A 13,126-nucleotide genomic window follows, 5' to 3' on the forward strand; every position below is an offset into this window, starting at 1 on the left:
TCACTAGGTACTGTATCACCCTGAGTTTTAGATTTCTGGTGGTGCAAACCGCCAGGGGTCTGCCTGCACTCAGGAACTGAGCACATAGGCGGTTCATCTGCAAGCCAGTCCATTGCAGGACCTGTGTCCTATGTGAGAATCAACAGAAGGAGTGACCCCACCACAACTTCTTCCCTCTATAATAGAGCAGACAAAGAACACCTGGTTGACCTTGACAACCTAAGTATAGCATTGCTTGAGGCAAGACAGAGAAGGACTCCAAAGGCACAAAAGAGGAAGCCAGAATATCAGTAATCTGGTCCAGAAGAAATCCAGTCATCCAGTGGTGCAGAGATAATCTTAAAGATCCACAGTAGGTTGAAGCACCAGACAGTGACAATAAGACCATCTAACTGCTGGGAGAACTAGATGGCTAAAGGCAGACGTAGGAACTTTACTAACAGAAACCAAGGCATTATGGCAGCATCTGAACCCATTTCTCCAACATTAGCAAGTCCTGGATACCCCAACACACCAGAAAAACAAGATTTGGATTTAAAATCACTGGTCATGATGCTGGTACAGGAACACATGACAGACATACTTAAAGAAATTCAGGAGATTAGAAGCCCTTACAAGGGAAACACAAAAATTATTGAAAGAAATTCAGGATAATACAAAAGCCAGTAAGGAGGAAACACAAAAATCACTAAAAGAAATACAAGAGAACCTTGATCAACAGGCAAAGTCATGAAAGAGGAAACACAAAAATCACTTAAAGAATTAGAGGAAAACACAAACAAGCAAATGACAGAACTGAGCAAAAATTTCCAGGCTCTAAAAACAGAAGTAGAAACAACTAAGAAAGCACAAAGGGAGACAACTTTGGAGATAGAAAATCTTGGGAAGAAATCAGGGACCATAGACACAACTATCAACAACAGAATGCAAGAGATAGAAGAAAGAATCTCAGATGCCGAAGATACCATAGAAACCATGGACTCAACAGTTAAAGAAAATGCAAAATGCAAAAAGCTTGTAACCCAAAATATCCAGGAAATCCAGGACACAATGAGAAAGCCAAATCTAAGGATTATAGGTATTGATGAGAGTGAAGATTTACAACTTAAAGGGCCAGCAAATATCTTCAACAAAATTATGGAAGAAAACTTCCCTAACCTAAAGAGAGAGATGCCCATGAATATACAAGAAGCCTACAGAACTCCAAACAGACTGGACCAGAACAGAAATACCTCCAGTCACATAATAATCAAAACCCCAAATGTACTAAACAAAGAAAGAATGCTTAGAGCAGTAAGAGAAAAAGGGCAAGTGACATATAAAGGAATACCTATCAGAATTACACCAGATTTCTCACCAGAGACCATGAAAGCTAGAAGATCCTGGGTGGAGCTCATGCAGACTCTAAGAGAACAAAAATGCCAGCCGAGACTACTATACCCAGCAAAACTCTCAATCACCATAGATGGAGAAACCAAGATATTCCATGACAAAACCAAATTTACACAATATCTTTCTACAAACCCAGCCCTACAAAGGATAATAGGGGGAAAGCACCAGTACAACGAGGGAAACTATACCCTGGAAAGAGCAGGATATTAAGCTTCTTTCATCAAACCCCAAAAGGATAACCACACATGTATAAAATTATAATCAAAAATGTTAGGAAGCAATAACCACTACTTCTTGATATCTCTTAACATCAATGGAATCAATTCTCCAATAAAAAGACATAGACTAACAGACTGGTTACATAAACAGGACCCTACATTTTGCTGCTTACAGGAAACACACCTCAGTGTCAAAGACAAAAACTTCCTTAGAGTAAAAGGCTGGAAGACAATTTTACAAGCAAATGGTCCCAGGAAACAAGCCGGAGTCGCCATTCTAATTTCAGATAAAATTGACCTTCAACCTAATGTCATCAAAAGAGACATGGAAGGTCACTACTTGCTGGTCAAAGGAAAAATCCAACAAGAAGAACTCTCAATCCTGAACATCTATGCCCCAAATCCAAGGGCGCCCTCATTCATAAAAGAAACTTTACTAAAGCTCAAAGAACACATTGCACCTAACACAATAATTGTGGGTGACTTCAACACTCCACTTTCACCAATGGACCGATCAGGAAAACAGAAACTAAACAGGGAGACAATGAAACTAATTGAAGCTTTGAACCAATTGGAGTTAACAGATATATATATAGAACTTTTTATCCCAAAGCAAAAGAATATATGTTTTTCTCAGCACCTCATGGTACATTCTCCAAAATAGATCATATAGTTGGTCACAAGACAGAACTCAACAAATATAAGAAGACTGAAATAATCCCATGCCTCCTATCAGATCACTATGGAGTAAAAGTGGTCTTTAGTAACAGTAAAAACAACAGAAAGCCCACATACACATGGAAACTGAACAATACTCTACTCAATGATACCTTGGTCAAGGAAGAAATGAAGAAAGAAATCAAAGATTTCTTAGAATTTAATGAAAATGAAGGCACAACATACACAAATCTATGGGACACAATGAAAGCAAATCAAAACAACCCTGAGATTTCACCTCACACCAGTCAGAATGGCTAAGGTCAAAAACTCAGGAGACAGCACATGTTGGTGAGGATGTGGAGAAAGAGGAACACTCCTCCACTGCTGGTGGGATGGCAAGATGGTACAACCACATGGGAAATCAGTCTGGCAGTTCCTCAGAAAACTGGGCATGACACTTCCTGAGGACCTGGTTATACCACTCCTGGGCATATATCCAGAGGATTCTTCAGCATGCAATAAGGACACATGCTCCATTATGTTCATAACAGCCCTATTTGTTGTATCCAGAAGCTGGAAAGAACCCAAGTGTCCTTCAGTGGAGGAATGGATACAAAAAATGTGGTATATTTACACAATGGAGTACAATTCAGCCATTAGAAACAATGAATTCATGAAATTCCTAGACAAATGGATGGAGCTGGAGAACATCATACTAAGTGAGGGAACCCAGTCTCAAAAGATCAGTCATGGTATGCATTCACTGATAAGTGTATATTAGCCGAGAAACCTTGAGTACCCAAGACATAATCCACATATTAAATGATGTCCAAAAAGAATGGAGGAGTGGCTCCTGGTTCTGGAAAGACTCAGTGCAAGAGTATAGGGGAATTCCAGAACAGGGAAGCGGGAAGGGCTAGATTGAGGAACAGGGGGAGGGAAGAGGGCTTATGGGAGTTGATGGGAGTGGGGACTCAGAAAAGGGGAAATCATTTGAAATGTAAATAAAAATATATCAATAAAAATACATTTGGGAGATAATTTAAAAAGAAAAAAGACAATGTTTGTGCCTTTCATAGACATGAAACGACCACAACAAAGAATATGCCCCTGGAGCTCTAAGGGGTTTACTTTACTCATGTGACTGTGCTGCCCCTCAAGATTCTGCTATTTTGTTTTATAATGAAATAACATTCAGTATTGGACTTACTTGGAATACAAACACAGGTGTAAAATCATCATTTTAAGATAGCACAGATGTTTTAATTGAACATGTTCAACTTTATGATTTATCACTAAATATTTATCACTGTATTTTAGACTACTGAAACTTATTTAGAAACATGTTCCATGGGACAAAAAATTAACAATTATGTTCTGTATTTGTCAACTGGTATCTTCGTATGTTGATCTTACTCAATTCTCTTGTTCATATTTTCCTATCCTAGTACATCACATGCTTGCCTTCCTGGATATGTTCTTGCTGTTGTAATTGTTTTGGGTGGTTGTATTTTTGTTTATTTTTTTCCTTTGCTAGACAGGGTTTCTGCATGTAATCCTCGCTGTCCTGAATATTGCTTTGCAGAACAGGCTGGCCTTGTATTAGGAAATTTGTCTGTTTCTGCCTTTCCAGCACTTCGATTAAAGATGTATACCACCATTCAAAAAAAAAAAAAAACTCCAAGTGGACCAAGGACCTCCGTGTAAAACCAGACACACTGAAACTAATATAAAAGAAACTGGGGAAGACCCTAGAGGACATGGGCACGGGGGAAAATTTCCTGAACAGATCACCAATAGCTTATGCTCTAAGATCGAGAATTGACAAATGGGACCTCATAAAATTACAAAGTTTCTGTAAGGCAAAGGACACTGTTAAAAGGAAAAAATGGCAATCATCAAATTGTGAAAGGATATTCACCAACCCTACATCTGATAGAGGGCAAATATCCAATATATACAAAGAACTCAAGAAGTTAGACCCCAGGGAACCAAATAACCCTATTAAAAAATGGAGTACAGATCTAAACAAAGAATTTTCACCTGAAGAAATTCAGATGGCCAAGAGGCACCTTAAGAAGAGCTCAACATCATTAGTCATTAGGGAAATGCAGATCAAAACAACCCTGAGACTTCACCTTACACCAGTCAGAAGGGCTAAGGTCAAAAACTCAGGAGACAGCAGCTGTTGGAAAGGATGTGGAGAAAGAGGAACACTCCTCCACTGCTGGTGGGGTTGTAAATTGGTACAACCACTCTGGAAATCAGTCTGGCAGTTCCTCAGAAAACTGGGCACCTCACTTCCAGAACATCCTGCTATACCACTCCTCGGCATATACCAAGAGGATTCCCCACCATGTAATAAGGATACATGCTCTACTACGTTCATAGCAGCCCTATTTATAATTGCCAGAAGCTGGAAAGAACCCAGGTATCCCTCAACAGAAGAGTGGATGCAAAAAATGTGGTATATCTACACAATGGAGTACTATTCAGCCATTAGAAACAATGAATTCATGAAATTCTTAGGCAAATGGATGGAGCTAGAGAACATCATACTAAGTGAGGTAACCCAGACTCAAAAGGTGAATCATGGTATGCACTCACTAATAAGTGGATATTAACCTAGAAAACTGGAATACCCCAAATATAATCCATACATCAAATGAGGTACAAGAAGAAAGGAGGAGTGGCCCCTTGTTCTGGAAAGACTCAGTGAAGCAGTATTCTGCAAAACCAGAACGGGGAACTGGGAAGGGGTGGGTGGGAGGACAGGGGGAGAGAAGGGGGCTTATGGGACTTTCGGGGAGTCGGGGGCTAGAAAAGGGGAAATCATTTGAAATGTAAATAAAAAATATATCGAATAAAAAAAAAGAATTTGCTTTTTGTCACCTGCTGAATATTTACTAAGTTACTTCACTCTTCCAAAACTTCATTTTCTCATCCACAAAATCAGAATCATAGTAACATCTACTCCATTTTCACACTGCTGTGAAAATTAGGAAAAGTAATAGAAATCCTACGTAGTCCAGGGCCTGATAGGCTCATGGTAAATTGCTAATGCTAATAGAACAAAATATATCACAGGTTTAAAGACATAGTTCTATAATAATTATAAAAATAGCATGTGTGTGGGATTCATAATGCCCAGAGGCAGACACAGTTTATTTAGAGGTCTCTGGTGTAGTGTCCAAAATGCTTGCAGTTTATAGAGCTCAAAAAAGTGTCTAGATTTCTAAATGAGAAAACGGATGAAAGTACAGAATATTTAGTATTGGCCTTGGAGTCGAGATGATGAGACATTAAGCCCCTGACTTTGACATACATTTTTTAATGTTCATTAAATACTTCTTTAATATTAGGTAACATTCTCAATTTGAAAAATGTGGTAATGATGCAAAGTATTTCATAGAACAACTATGCATTCATATGTGAAATGTTCTCCTCTTTTTATAACCCTTCACAATTTCATTTGTATTTGGTTCAGGATGCTGGGATAATGTATGGGAAAATGGATTAGAGTTTTTAACAGATGTGAACTTTTATTTTTCCATTTAGGTCTCTCTTCAGCCAATGTTCTTCTCTGATTTTGTTCTGTTTCTTTTTCTATACAGTCATCAGTGAAGTTTGGAATTGGACACCCAATTAAAGTAAATAGTTTAATTCTTATTCTTGCTGCACTGAACATGTAGAATAATTTTGAAACTATAGGCATCTTTCTACGAATGAATAGTGAGACTCATGAGCATAATAGACTCTGGATTGGTGTATGTAGTAATTCAGCAATGTTTTGAGGCTTTCTAATGTATAAACAGTATAGGTCTATGCACCCATATTGCTCACAAATATTTGACACGTTTGATTCAAATACTCCTAGTATTGTTTTAATCTACAAGTACTATCTGTTGCATTCTCTGTGAGCCGATTATTAAATGTCAGTAAAGACATGTACAGGATAGTCATGAAGAATTTGCATAGATTACTCAATGATGGAGACTTTATTTGATGTTTAATGCAGTTCACCCTTACTTCCTCAAGAGCATGCAGAGGATACTGAGTCTATTGAAGGAAGTGAGAGAAATGCCCTAGAGACAAATCCACAGGCCATCTTCTCAAGATTCACACTAAAAGAATATGACTGTATAGCTTTCAGCATCCTGTGTGTAACTGTTACTGGTGAATCTGTTGGAAGATGTGCTTTGACATCTAGGCCCCTCAACAAACACATTAGTGGATACCAGGGAGCTAGACTAGTGAGGGAGAGAGGCATTGTATATATGGGATCAGAGATTCCTAGAAAGAAGCTGGGTCTACAAAGATTGGTTGACTGATTGGAAGCCATCAGATTAGAAGAACACCCCCCCCCAGGGTCCTGGGGTCTGCACACAGCTATGTCATCTGGAATGCAGGCTTGATCTCTCACCTTGTCTGCTTCATTACTACTCTTTACTCCATTGTAATATTTGTTCTTACTGAGAATCAGTAGGAAATCTCTTCCCCCATACCATACAGCAAGAATATAAGGAAGCAGAAATCACAGGGAATCAAAAGCATTACATCAGAAGCACGCACCACTCAGCTGTGGTCCTCGCCTATCACCTTGTTGGCACTGTCTCCTGTTAGCAGTTGTTCATGCTAAGCTTGCAGTCTCCTGAGATCCTGGGAATTGTCTTGTTACCACAGCTAGTCTGGTTGAAGGAGCTCTGGGATTACAGACATGTACTGTCTCATACAAGTTTTCGTGAATTCTGGAGAGCTGACCTCAGGATTCATGCTTTTCTGGCAAGCACTTTACCCAGGGAGCCATTTACTCTCTCCCCTTCCATTTCCTTCTCACTGCTGTATTATCCTGAAGTCTCTGATTCAAATCTTCTCACTTAGGGATAGAGGGTATTTCCTTTCTGATCTAGCCACCCTTCTTCTAAGTTTCTCTTCTCAAAACACAAAGCATTGTTGAAGTCACCCACAATTATTGTGTTAAGTGCAATGTGTGCTTTGAGCTTTAATAAAGTTTCTTTTATGAATGATGGTGCCCTTGCATTTGGAGCATAGATGTTCAGGATTGAGAGTTCTTGTTGTATTTTTCCTTTGACCAGCAAGAAGTGTCCCTCAGAGTCTCTTTTGATGACTTTGGGTTGAAAGTCAATTTTATCTGATATTAACATGGCTACTCCAGCTTGTTTCCTGAGACCATTTGCTTGTAAAATTGTCTTCCAGCCTTTTACTCTAAGGTAGTGTTTGTCTTTGACCCTGAGGTGTGTTTCCTGTAAGCAGCAAAATGTAGGGTCCTGTTTACGTATCCAGTCAGTTAGTCTGTGTCTTTTTATTGGGGCATTAAGTCCATTGATGTTAAGAAATATTAAGGAATAGTGATTGTTACTTTCTGTTGTATATCTACACAATGGAGCCATTAGAAACAATGAATTCATGAAATTCTTAGTAAAATAGATGGAGCTAGAGTACATCATACTAAGTGAGGTAACCCAGACTCAAAAGATCAATCATGGTATGCACTCACTAATAAGTGGATATTAACCTAGAAAACTGGAATACCCAAAACATAATCCACACATCATATGAGGTACAAGAAAAAAGGAGGAGTGGCCCCTTGTTGTGGAAAGACTCAGTGAAGCAGTATTCGGCAAAACCAGAACTGGGAAGTGGGAAGGGGTGGGTGGGAGGACAGGGGAAGAGAAAGGGGCTTATGGGACTTTCGTGAGTGGGGGGCTAGAAAAGGGGAAATCATTTGAAATGTAAATAAAAAATTATATCGAAGCTGGGCGGTGGTGGCGCACGCCTGTAATCCCGGCACTCTGGGAGGCAGAGGCAGGCGGATTTCTGAGTTCGAGGCCAGCCTGGTCTACAGAGTGAGTTCCAGGACAGCCAGGGCTACACAGAGAAACCCTGTCTCGAAAAAACCAAATCCAAAAAAAAAAAAAAAAAATTATATCGAATAAAAAAAAAACACAAAGCATGTATATCAAAAGGCATGAATAAGTATAAGGTCACTCCTTGTAAAATCAATCATACCTGAAAAAGAGTCAAAATAAGATTGATTTTCGTCAGTGTAGGAGTCACTGAATAATCCAAGTTAGGTCTATATCCTGTACTAGAACTCAGATATAATAAAACAGGGGACTTGCTTTGTCCATTATATATGATCTTTGGTGTATAACTAAGTGAGGAGATTAAGTTATTAAAAAATATCTAGACCAGATGTTATGTATTACTGTGGCACTGGATAGCTACATGTAGCTCTTCAATTTTATGAATATATTCATAAAAAATTCAAATTTCATTTTCCTAAAATAGGAAATTTATCCTTTTCAAGTATTCATATATTCAGTGTTCAATCTTCCCATAAGATTGAAGGTAAAGGAAAACAATTAAGACTTATATTCAACTTCACAGGGTCCTAGAGTAGGTCTGCTATAGACTCCCTTCGTAAACTTTGTATATTTTGTAAACTTGGTAGACCATCTAGAGGGGAAAGCTGCCAGGTCCCATCTTGAGAAGCTCCAGCAGCCAGGACACACCCCCAGACTTCCTTAACTGTCATTAGAGTGATTCCAGCCTCTGTAAAGTTCATAAAGTTTATCTCCAGCCTCTCATCAGAACCTGCCCCAGAGCCACCAATCCCTGAGCATGAAAACCCACCAATCCAGGAACAGGAAAAGTCACTAATCTCTGAGCTCCCCCAGACTCAGCACTTGAAATCCCACCATCACTCACAGTGGAAATCTCCTCTCTAGAAAACTCAGTCCCCTAGGAAACACTTTACAAAGACTGTGTGTGTTTCTGTCCCAGTTCTCAGCTCCCTCTTGGAAGCAGAGGAAGCCACTCCTGTATTTGTCTCTCCACAACCTGAACCCTCCCAACAGGTCTGTTTTATGAGATTTGCTGTTTGGTATGACTCTCCCATCTGAATTAAAACAAAAACAAGGGAAGAAGTGGAGTGGGGCTGAGGCTCCTGAGGTCCTCATCTCACCTGTGGATACACACCCCTCCCCCACCCCCTCCCCACCCACTGCCCCTGTAGGGATAAAGCCTCCAGTGAGTCTTGCCTCTTAGCACCAGTCACTACAGTCCCTCTCCTAGGTCATGGTGAGAAGGGATTGACTCTTCTTTGTAGGAGATTATTGTTGAGTCCTCTAAGTTTCAGTGACACTTGACTAATCATACATGTAATGCAGACAGTTTTTTTCATGTCTTTGTGTACGATTTATGGCTTCTAGTTTATTCTTTTATGGAATTTTTCTGTTATTTCTTCTAGGACAAAAGAATCTATTTTTAACGAATAGAAAATAGTACTAAGAACAGAAAAATTTTGTGTTCTTTGAGACATGGCATACACACAATAAATTGAGGGTGTTGGGTCAAATTAAATATAATGTGATTCTTCAGGGTTAGTAAGATCAGGACAAGGTGGGCAGAGGTTGGGACCCTGGCATTGCAAGGTTAGGTACACTGACACTTGGGTTTCCTTCACACTCGTGTGCCTCCCTAGGAGGAAGGCTACCAGGAGCTCTCTGAGACCGAGGCTCCACGGCTGCTCCAATGCAGGTTTAAATGATTTCTTCAGCCTAAATGTGCATTTATAGAGGAACTGAGGGAGGATAAACCTTGAGGATCAGTCAGTGTCATGGGGACAGCATACAGAAGTGCCTTGATCCTGCTCCTGGAGGAAACAGTCTTTTGTCCTTCCCACTAGCTAGAAGAACTCTAGTGAAGCCTTTGTCTTTCACTGCTGGGTTCCCCCTGGATGTGCATTAGTATCAGCTGGTATTTGACAGTTTGAATCTCTGACATCCATGGTGCAGAGTTATGTTGATGGTATGAAATCTATCCGGTTGGATGGTAAATGGCCACAAGAGGAAGGACATCTCAGAAGACTAACAAGTGGTATACTAGCCTAGGTGATGGCCACAGGACTGTGACAGGCATCATGGTTGCAAACACCTCTTATTCTGCTTCTGGAGAGTGCAGTCCCTGCATTGGACCATAGCCAGATTCTTTACATCCAACCCAGCATCAAAGGCTCTTTGTTCTCCAAGGTTGCTGTCCATGATCACTCACTTTTTCCTTTTTTTATTTTTTTTATTTTTAACATTATTTTTTATTTACATTCCAATCAATTTCTGCCTTCTATACCCCTCACACAGATCCTCATCCCATGCCTCCTCCCTCTTGCCTACAAGAAGGTGCTCACCCCATGCCTTCTCCTTCCTGGGCCCTCAAGTCTAGTAAAGATCAAGATCATTTTCTCCCACTGAGGCCAGACCAGACAGTCCTCTGCTGTATATGTGCCAGGGGCCTCAGATTGGGCCTGCATGCTCCTGGTTGGTGTCTCAGTCTCTGGGATGTCCCTGGGAGTCTAGGTTAGTTGTGTCTTCTGCTATTCCTATGTGGTCATTCTCTTTTTCAGGTTATTCAGTCCTTCACCAAATTCAACCTCAGGTTGAATCCAATGGTCAGGTGTAAGTATCTGCCTCTCTGTAAGTCAGCTGTTGGTAGGGCCTCTCTCAGGAAAGCCTTGTCAGGGTTTGGTCTGTGAGCACAACATAGCATCAGTAATAGTGACAGACCTTGGTCACCCCCATGAGATGGGTCCCATGTTGGGCTGGTCATTGGCAGCGTTTCCCCCAGTCTCTTCCCCAGTTTGGTTTCTGCGGTTCTTTTAGACAGGAACAATCCTGGATCAGAGTCTTGACTGTGGTTTATTTACACTGTCTATCTAAAGGAGGTGGATTCTTTGAGTTCCCTCTTCCCTATGTTGGGGGTTTTGGCTAAGGTCACATGATTCCTGAGAGTCTCTTACCTCCTAGGTCTCTTGTACTATATAGATGGTCTCCCTACTTCCCATTCCCAGAGGATGCACATTTCCATTCATTCTCCTGGCCCTGTACAATACTCTCTCCTGTCCCCTCCATATCAGACCCTGTTCCTCCTTTGCCCTCTTCCTCCCTTCTCTCACACAGGTCCCTCCCTCCCTCTGCCTACTCTGATTATCCATTCCCCACTTCTAAGCAGGATTGAAGCCTCCTTACTTGGCATTTCTGCATGTTGTGATGTTCTCTGGGTTGTATTCTAGGTATTCAGTACTTTTTGGGTAATATTCAGTTATCTAGTTCCACCGATTTACCTGATAAATCATGATGTCCTTGTTTTTATAGCCGAGTAGTATTCCCTTGAGCAAGTGAAGCACATTTTCTGTATCCATTATTCTGCTGAGGGACATCTGAGTGGTTTCCGGCTATTACAAATAAGGCTGCTATGAACATGGGGGAGCATGTATCCTTGTGGTATGGTGGTGTGTCTTTAGGGTATATGCACAAGGGTGATATAGCTGGTGAAGTAACATGGCTTAGAGAGGCGTGGTTCCCACTCTTGAGGTCTGAGACAAATCATGAAATGTCCCAGATAGTTGCAAAACAGACAAATCGCCTGCTGCTAGCTTATAACAACAGAATGGGCTAAGAAAACATAAGTTGTTCCCAGGTTGAGGTGCTCTTTTTGATGCATGTGCCCTCCTTATGGTTTAAACAGGTGCTGTAAACCAACCAGCTTAAAGGCCAACATCCCTTTACCATCTCATGTAGGTCCAAGTCTTGGAAACACCTGCATCTTGCTTGCTCCTTTATAACCCCCTTCCCCTAGATCTCTGGGCCTCTCTCTTCTCCTGTTGCACCATTAGGAAGGTCTGTGACCTGAGCTCAAGCTTGAATAAAGACCCTCATGTGCTCGCATAGGAGTTGTGGTTCCTGGGACTTATATTCAACTTCACAGGGTGCTAGAGTAGGTCTACTGTGGACTCCCCTTGTAAACTTTGTATATTTTGTAAACTTGGTAAACCATCTTAGAGGGGAAAGCTGCCATGTCACATCTTGAGGAACTCCAGCAGCCAGGACACACCCCCAGACTTCCTTAACTGTCATAAGAGAGATTCCAGCCTCTGTAAAGTTCATAAAGTTTATCTCTAGCCTCTCAACAGAACCTGCCCCAGATCATGCTAATTTTAGGTGAAAAGTCTGAACAAAAGCCACCAATCCCTGAGCATGAAAACCCACCAATCCAGGAACAGGAAAACTCACTAATCTCTGAGCTCCCCCAGACTCAGCACTTGAAATCCCCCCATCACTCACAGTGGAAAACTCCTCTCTAGAAAACTCAGTCCCCAAGGAAACACTTTACAAAGACTGTGTGTGTTTCTGCCCCAGTTCTCAGCTCCCTCTTGGGAGCAGAGGAAGACACTCCTGTATTTGTCTCTCCACAACCTGCACCCTCCCAACAGGTCTCTTTTATGAGATTTGCTGTCTGGTATGACTCTCCCACCTGAATTAAAACAAAAACAAGGAAAGAAGTGGAGTGGGGCTGAGGCTCCTGAGGTCCTCATCTCAGCTGTGGATACACACACCTCACCCATTCCCTCCCCACCCACTGCCCCTGTAGGGACAAAGCCTCTGGTGAGTCTTGCCTCTTAGCACCTGTCACTACAGTCCCTCTCCTAGCTCGTGGTGAGAAGGGATTGTCTCTTCTTTGTAGGAGATTATTGTAGAGTCCTCTAAGTTTCAGTGACACTTGACTAATCATACATGTAATGCAGACAGTTTCAAAGCAGGCCAAGGCCATCTCCTCCGACTAGCAGCAATCAATTGTGGACTTAGTACTGTTTTCTCAAGAGGTCTGTGGAGAGTTCAAGACAGCTGGTGGAGAGTAGTCTGCCTAGTTACTTTACATTTACCCACTGGACTATATGAAGTGAAAAATAGTGTGTGGCAAAGTTGAGAAAAAGATTACCAGCCTCCCCAAAATTTTTTAAAAGTTTTTGAAGGCCTGAAAGGTATGGCACATTTTAA

General features: G+C 41.2%; 1 pseudogene; it reads left to right on the top strand.

Annotated features, from left to right (window-relative positions):
- Nucleotides 1–6,311: 6,311 nt before the first annotated feature.
- LOC127674606 (presenilins-associated rhomboid-like protein, mitochondrial) lies at nt 6,312–11,426 on the top strand (annotated as a pseudogene).
- Nucleotides 11,427–13,126: the final 1,700 nt, after the last annotated feature.

This window comes from Apodemus sylvaticus, chromosome X (assembly GCF_947179515.1).
Source record: "Apodemus sylvaticus chromosome X, mApoSyl1.1, whole genome shotgun sequence".
NCBI lineage: Eukaryota > Metazoa > Chordata > Mammalia > Rodentia > Muridae > Apodemus > Apodemus sylvaticus.